We start from the raw sequence: 8,771 nt of genomic DNA, 5'->3' as shown, positions 1-8,771 counted from the left end.
AACACTTTTTGGAAATTGTTGTTTATAAATATCTCTCTCTCTTTCTTTTTTTTTTTTTTTTTTTTTTTTTTTTTTTTGTGTGTTCATTGGAATTTGCCACACAACCATTGTCATTTGTCAGTCATACATGTGTTATCATAAATACCTTGTGGCACCTATTGTTGGCATATTATTAGACATTATCATGCATATTGTGAAGATTAGAACTGTCGTTTAACATTGTTATGTTGTTATAATTTGTTATCATTATAATAGATTATTCACTTATCGTCGGGTTGCGATGCCCAGCATGTGGCAGTGATGATCCATGATTGATCTTCAGGTTTAGGCCTAAATTGGAGACAAACCAAGTGGTCCAACCCTCTATTGACTGGACAGAATTATGGATCATGAAGTCATGCAGTAACAATGGCACTTCGTGCAAGAAGCAAACTTGGTTTTGTTAGTGGATCACTTCCAATTTCAAAGGAGAAAGATGATGTTTCCAACTTCGAACGTTGTAATGATTTGGTTGGAAGTTGGATTCTTAATTTTGTCTCACCAGAAATCCGTCCAAGTATCTTATATTCTGAAATTGTAGCACAAATTTGGATGGATCTGAAGGATCATTTTTCTCAATCAAATGCTCCTAAAATCTATGAATTGAAACACTCGATTTCCGCCCTCAAGTAGGAACGCATGTCTGTTTCATTATATTTCACAGAACTTAAATCTTTATGGGATGGACATAGTTCCATTACATCAGTCACTCCATTTATAGGTGCTAATGCTAAAAATATTGTTGATCAACAAAATCAAGATTGTTCCATAGAGTTTCTTCAGGGACTCCAAGATTGTTTTTCAGCTATTCGTAGTCAAATTTTCTTGATGGAGCCATTTCCTTCAATTCAACGTATCTACAATTTTGTATATCAAGAAGAAAAACTATAAGAGTTTAATATTCAAACAGTTCCTACCGTTGATTCGACTGTGCTTCAAGCGTCTAAACAACCATTTTGTCCTTCTAGAAAGCGCCAACGTTATTTTTGTGAACTTTGTAACAAGCATGGTCATATTCCTAATAGATGTTACCAGATCCATGGCCTCCAGATAAGTCTATAAAAAATCAGGCACATCGCCATCTACTTTCGCTGCTTGTGCTAGTCAATTGACATATAAGCAATACTACAAGCTTCTTGCAAGTCTATCTAAAGAAGAATCTGGTAGATCATCAGTTCATGTGGCAGGTACTTGTCTATTTTCTAGTTGAATTATCGGTTCAAGCGCTTCTAATCATATATGTACATCTCTTTCATTTTTATTCTTCATATTCGACCATTCATACAAATGTATAAGTTCAATTGCCTGATGGTTCTCAAGGTTTGTAACACACATAGGCACTGTTCATTGTTCTTGATCACTTATTCTTACGAATATATTTCACATTTTGTCATTTAAATTCAATTTATTATCTATCTCACAATTAACAAAGTCAACAAAAATTTGATGCAATTTTTTCATTCTTTGAATGTATTTGCAATACCAAGTAACAAAGAAGAAGATTGATTGGGTAGTACTCGAAATTGTATTTTTTTATCTACATGCAGATTTTGATTATAGATAGGCATGATACGTCAAAAATTAAGAACTCTAATATATAAAATAAAATAGGGCGTGGCCGACTAATAAGAACTTGACAAAAGCATATGGCAAAAGATTTGACAATACCGACAAATTCCAAAAACAAAATGTTAACCTAAAAGAACAAGACGGGTGTAAAAAGAACCAGTCCATTCACACAAAATGTAAATTCCAAACGATTTTAGAAGAGAAAATGGGGGGATTATGGGTGATTTAAATGTGCTTCTTATCATATAATCAAAAGAAAAACTGAAAACTCTACAAGAGAACATAAAACAGGGAACATAACAAGACAACCTATACCAATTGCAAGCCTGCCCAATAAGAGTTCTATTCATAGGTTAATTCTCCACATTATACTCAAACAAGAAATGAACTAAACAACAAAGACTTGGATGGTTATCAAGAGTACAGATAATAATATTTCACATCAAGCACTGGCTCTCTTATTACTGCATAAAGGACACTTGTATTGCTTAATATGCTCGGCTCTAGCTGGTGTAATCTTCACACGCTTGCAATGGAACCACTTCTAGCACACATCACAACAGATCCTGGCAAAATAAATCAAAATAACTCATCAGGAACCCATTTGAAGATCTTTAAAAAACTGTGTCCTAGAGAAATTACCCATGGACTTCATGATTATCAAGTAATTTGATTAAGTTCAAGAGAACTTGATCAACCTCATTAATATTCAGACCATGGTAGCCACATAGCCACCAGATTTGTAATTCACAAACAAAATGTAAAATTAGCTCTTAATGGTGACTACAATGTTTCCTTGCTGTCCACTATCCATCTTACTGCATCCGAGTTGTTGCCAAAGTGTGCACTTTCGTCGTTCAAATAAAGAAAAGACTAACTTGTAGCCTAATTGGAAATTGTCCCTCCATTAACAAAATTGTGCTCAATAAAGGCGATCAAATTAGAATCACTTCAGCCCATTTTTTTATACATCACAACAGATCCTGGCAAAATAAATCAAAAGAACTCATAAGGAACCCATTTGAAGATCTTTAAAAAACTGTGTCCTAGAGAAATTACCTATGGACTTCATGATTATCAAGTAATTTGATAAAGTTCAAGAGAACTTGATCAACCTCATTAATATTCAGACCATGGTAGCCACGTAGCCACCAGATTTGTAATTCACAAACAAAATGTAAAATTAGCTCTTAATGGTGACTACAATGTTTCCTTGCTGTCCACTATCCATCTTACTGCATCCGAGTTGTTGCCAAAGTGTGCACTTTCGTCGTTCAAATAAAGAAAAGACTAACTTGTAGCCTAATTGGAAATTGTCCCTCCATTAACAAAATTGTGCTCAATAAAGGCGATCAAATTAGAATCACTTCAGCCCATTTTTTTATACATCACAACAGATCCTGGCAAAATAAATCAAAAGAACTCATAAGGAACCCATTTGAAGATCTTTAAAAAACTGTGTCCTAGAGAAATTACCTATGGACTTCATGATTATCAAGTAATTTGATAAAGTTCAAGAGAACTTGATCAACCTCATTAATATTCAGACCATGGTAGCCACGTAGCCACCAGATTTGTAATTCACAAACAAAATGTAAAATTAGCTCTTAATGGTGACTACAATGTTTCCTTGCTGTCCACTATCCATCTTACTGCATCCGAGTTGTTGCCAAAGTGTGCACTTTCGTCGTTCAAATAAAGAAAAGACTAACTTGTAGCCTAATTGGAAATTGTCCCTCCATTAACAAAATTGTGCTCAATAAAGGCGATCAAATTAGAATCACTTCAGCCCATTTTTTTATACATCACAACAGATCCTGGCAAAATAAATCAAAAGAACTCATAAGGAACCCATTTGAAGATCTTTAAAAAACTGTGTCCTAGAGAAATTACCTATGGACTTCATGATTATCAAGTAATTTGATTAAGTTCAAGAGAACTTGACCAACCTCATTAATATTCAGACCATGGTAGCCACGTAGCCACCAGATTTGTAATTCACAAACAAAATGTAAAATTAACTCTTAATGGTGACTACAATGTTTCCTTGCTGTCCACTATCCATCTTACTGCATCCGAGTTGTTGCCAAAGTGTGCACTTTCGTCGTTCAAATAAAGAAAAGACTAACTTGTAGCCTAATTGGAAATTGTCCCTCCATTAACAAAATTGTGCTCAATAAAGGCGATCAAATTAGAATCACTTCAGCCCATTCACAGGACTAGATGGATCATCCAGTGATTGCCTCAATTGTAGCTTTTGATGACCTTAAACATGCTGTGACAACCTCAACGATGATGACCAGAGGCTCTAGTAGCCAACAGTTGTGGCAACAGCAGCTAATGAAGGCTTTAGCATGCGAAGGACGCATGGCTGTGACTGGAAGCTGTAGCACATGTTAGCTGCCTTTGCTAATGGAGGTTGTTAAATACCGTTAATCAAGCCTTTGAATGATAGAATTGTCACGAGCTGAACTACAACTCGCAAACAAAGATTCAGACAAACCAACACTGGAATTTACTCCAGCTGAATTAAGGAATTTATGATACTAAATTCAAAGTAAAAGATGATGGGGGACGGATTAAATGATGTAAAATAAGATTGAGAAGGAGAAGACTGAATTGCACTTCAATTAATAACCAATTTGGCAGAAAAATCAGTCTTTCCCTCTTCGCACATGGCTATATACATATAAAGTTGTGCTTTCCAAACCCCAAAAGTAAAAGACGATTTCTAACAAATAACAAAATTGTTGGAATAAAATAACACAGTTCCATTTAGGACCAAACGACACCGTTTCCATTTAAAAGTCAATTGGTTCCTTCTTTTTCCCCGGTTTCTTCTTCTGCTTCTGTCTGGTAGTTCCTCTTCCTCTATTTCCCTAGCTACTCTTCAAGTAACAACCCTCCCCCTCACTTTGATCTTGCCCCTAAGATCTACAATTGGGAAATTTAACTTTAACCCGTTCCACATTCTCCCAAGTTGCACTGTCAGGAGGAAGATCTGACCAATGAATCAACCATCGCCTTGCTGTGCGGATCCGACTCTCTACCATCCTTGACTGTAAGATGGAGCGTGGTTAATGTTCTACCTGTTGGGAATAACTATTAATAAGCAAAAATAGTACCGGCATATGTTTATCACCTAACTTCCTTTTCAACGACACATAGAAAATTGGATGGAATTTTGAACCCTCACGTAGTGCCAACTGATATGCTACTGTCCCTATTTCCTTGATAATCTGGTGAGGACCAAAATAACTTGCGCCCAGCTTGTAGTTCTGCCTGTACTCTACTGACTGGTGCCTGTATGGAAGGAGTTTTAAGGAATACCCAATCACCTTCAACAAATGGCCTTTCTGGTCTCTTTTTATCAGCATAAAGCTTCGTCCTTGCACTTCCCTGTGAAAGGTTCTCCTTTAACTGTTGATTTAATTTGTATTTTCGATCTCCACCACTAGCCTCCCTATTTCTATTTTCCGAATAGAAAGGCATTTATGAGTCCTAATTTTGAATGGTTATGCTATCTCTTTTAACAGAATATGATGGTCATGAGATCTATGAGATGGCAGCCCTGTTGGATCTTCAAATACCTCTGTATATTGGCTAATAACCTCAGTGATTTGGCATGGAATTTCTTCTTTCCCTTTCTCCACAATATTGTACAAATGGCCAGCCAGTCCATAATGGTACCTTCTAAACAAATTCTCCATTTCCTCAACTTCCATCATTTTAACCCCGGGTTCTGATCCTTCACTCCTCAAGATAACCTCTTTCTGCTGGTGTTTGAACTTCACTTATCCTAGGATAAAGTCAAATTTTATGAGGCTGACTCATCCAGTTCACCCTCAATACCATAGCACTACCTCCTAACTTCAGAGATCTCAAATTATACTGGAACTCCCAGTTATGCACCTTCCAAACCAGTGGCTGATTCAAAGCTTTACTCTCCGGCTTTATACCATTAGCCACTCTCATTGTCATGGTTGTGGTTTCCTCAGTAGTGTAGTTCAGCTCCTTAGCCAGTCTCTCATCTAGGAAGCTATGTGTGCTTCCACTATCTATTAGAATAGATATCCTCCTCCCCTTTAAAATTCCAGGAATTTTGATAGTTTTATGCCCTGGAATTCCTTCCAAAGCATTGATAGAAATCTTAAAAACTTCCTCTTTCTGTGATTCAGATTTCCTTTCCTCCTACTTCCTCAATAATTTCAGTATTCTCATCAAACCTCTTACACAATTCTTAATTGAAGATTCTTCAATCTACATTAGGGTGTCTCGCAAGGAAATCTGGCTTTGATACCATTTTGTCACGAACTGAATTTCAATTATCAACCTCAAGTTTCCAACAGATCAACTGTGAAATTCTCACAGCAGAATGAGCTGAAATTGTAACCAAATTAAAAGAAAATATGATGGAGATAGGATAAATGATGTTAAATGAATAAGAGAAGGTGGAGAAAAGTTGTTGATAAAATCAACAATTACAGTGAAATTCTGGCAAAACAAATCTGCTTTACCTTTCAAATACATTTCAGCAATACCCAATCTCAATTCATGTGGGATCTGACGAAGTTGGAAATACTCCCTAGCTTTCTAAGCCATTCCTTAGGTTCTCCCCCAAAGTGTGGAAAATCAAACTTAGGCAGCCTATTATTTCCCTTAAAGTCCCCTATAGTATAAATACTACTTTCAGTGTTACTAGCTCCTAAGATAGATATTACACCCTCAGAATTCACCTTGACCAGAGTTTCTTCCACTCCTTTGTTTTTCTGCCCCATTTTGATATCTAAAGACAACTGGGTCAACATGGCCACTAAATTTTCATTTTTATGATTCATATCTAACAGTGTAGCTTCAAGTTTTTCCTGTCTATGCCCACTTATCTGGAGAGATTGATCAGTGGACGCCAACTTGTTCTTCAGCCCGTTGTTAACAGCTTTAAAGGAATTACCCAGATGAGAAATCTCCAGATCCAATTTCTTCTAGTGCTCATCAACTGCCTTCGACCTTGTATCCATGATTATTGTTTGCTCAGTATAATATGCCTACTCTAATACCATCTGTCATGAGCTGAACTGCAACTTGCAAACACAGTTTCGCACAAACCTACACTGGAATTTACTCCAGCTGAAATAAGGAATTTATGATACAACAATTATTGGAATAAAACGACACAGTTTCATTTAATACCAAACAACACCGTTTCCTTTCAAAAGTCCATTAAATCCGTTGGTACTTGGTTCCTTCTTCTTCCCTCGTTCCTTCTTCTTCCCCTTTCTTTGGTTTGTTCTTCTGCTTCTGTCTGGTAGTTCTTCTTCCTCTTTTTCCCCAGCTATTATTTGCGTAACAAGAATGTGACTGGATTATTTTGCAGATCAATTGGAGGCTAAATTTTCATAGCATCTTGTATATGTGACTAGCCAAGGAGTTGAAGCCATAAACACGATCATCATGTTTTACAAAAATCACTCAAAAAACCCACAAATAGAAATTTTTTGAACCCCGCCTCTTATTTTATGTTTTTTAGGCTGAAACTGTACAAGTGACTGATAATAATCCATATACAATTTACATCAAAAGCTGGATTTGACAAATTTTATCCTCCATACAATTTAATCTATAGCCTAATTAAGTTTTCCAAATGCGCACTAAGTGCCTTTTTTATGCATATTAACGTGGATAAAAAAATACTTCGAAATTTGCAGTAAAGATCCATAAGTTATCCAGAATCAAGGCACAACGCATAACAGAAACTTCAACATAACAATGCAAAAGTTACAAAATTTGGATTGAATGCAAAGCTACGCAACCTAGATGGGAAAGCATTATTTTGACAATGTGGAACGAGCTTTATGCATTTTCCTAACATGAAATTGTTACTCAACACAACAGTTACTATCTGCTACCCTAATGCTAAGAATCAAAGTTTACCTTCGATTTATAAGGCTTGAAATTAATTTGAAGATTGTTCCATGGCCCAATGTTTTCCCTCGTCCAAATTTGAATTTCGAACAGTAGATTCAACTCCTTTCACCATAAATCTGACTATATTAGAGTGAAAAAAAAATTAAAAAAACAAAAACAAAGATAGAACATAAATTCGTCCAAAATCGTAGAGTTACAAGGTGGAGCAGCGTTGGCAAAATCATGCTTGAGGAGGAGCGGAGTCGTGGAAGAGAAGGAGTTTTTCTCTCTTTGGGAGTTTTCTGGAATCTAGAATCTAATTTGGGCTTCGTAACTTAGGAGTTCAGATCATATTAATTATGTGATTAAATATTTTAATTAATTAATAGTATATTATTTAAATTTCTTAATTTTGGGGGTAATGAGGCCTAATTAGGACGTTAACTTAACTTGTCGACTTGAACCATCCGTGATTTTTTAGAAAAAAGTTCGAGCCGGCTCGACTTAAGACTCAGGTCAAACCCCATTTCGAAGCGTCAGGTCTAGCCCGAGCCCGAGTGGCTCGTCGGCTCGAGCTCACGAGCTTTAGGGGAAAAAAATTCAAGTCGAGCGAGAAAAGCCCAAGCCGAAAACTCAGGTCGAGCTTAGATTTTTCGATCAAGCAAAAACTTGGCTCGATTCAATCTAGAAAAAAAGTTCGCACTATTTTACTTGAGTTGAGCCCGAGCCTTGAGTTTCGACTCATGAGCCAGCTCAACTCGACTCGTTTAACATCCCTAAGCCTAATATTTCCTTATAATTATTGTTTTTATTCTCCTTGTTAATTTCCGTCTTCAAAAATAAAAGTAAGTTTTATCCTAAAGTTAAATCTTGGAACAAAATGACTCCCATGAAACAAAATCAAATTAACAAGAAAAAATTGCATCTGATAAAGAGTAACACTTGCAAATATTATTTTAATTTGCAAATGTGTATGATAAAGAATGTTACTTTTTTTGAGAGTTCTTCTTTACTTTCGAAATAAGTAACATAAAATTTATATATTTATTTTTAAGTTATTTTCTTGAAATTTGCCAAACGTGCATTAATTAATATATAACTGAATATAAACAATTATCAATCGAAATAATTGAGTTTCTATCAAATCCAATAACTAACATTGTTACTCATGTATATATTTTATGTTGACCTCGAAAATTGGACTTTCCACGTGGCCAACCGATAGCTACTTCACGTATTCCTCCCTGCACACAATCAAC

At 35.9% G+C, this 8,771-nt stretch overlaps 1 long non-coding RNA gene across 8 annotated transcripts; it reads right to left on the bottom strand.

The window, feature by feature from the left end:
- Nucleotides 1-1,829: 1,829 nt before the first annotated feature.
- On the bottom strand, nucleotides 1,830-7,834 carry LOC111409140. 8 transcript variants are annotated; one of them, XR_002705437.1, is made up of 5 exons: nucleotides 7,540-7,834; nucleotides 3,502-6,940; nucleotides 2,668-3,425; nucleotides 2,251-2,591; nucleotides 1,830-2,174 (listed from the first exon to the last, which is right to left on the bottom strand). It is a non-coding gene; the product is annotated as an uncharacterized LOC111409140 (long non-coding RNA). The 8 variants fall into 8 exon arrangements; XR_002705436.1 differs by having other exon boundaries at nucleotides 2,251-3,008; nucleotides 3,085-3,425; XR_002705440.1 differs by having other exon boundaries at nucleotides 2,251-3,425; nucleotides 3,502-6,719; nucleotides 6,799-6,940.
- Nucleotides 7,835-8,771: the final 937 nt, after the last annotated feature.

The sequence above is a fragment of the Olea europaea genome, chromosome 14, assembly GCF_002742605.1.
Source record: "Olea europaea var. sylvestris chromosome 14, O_europaea_v1, whole genome shotgun sequence".
Lineage (NCBI taxonomy): Eukaryota > Viridiplantae > Streptophyta > Magnoliopsida > Lamiales > Oleaceae > Olea > Olea europaea.
This window is presented reverse-complemented; position numbering and strand designations above follow the sequence as displayed.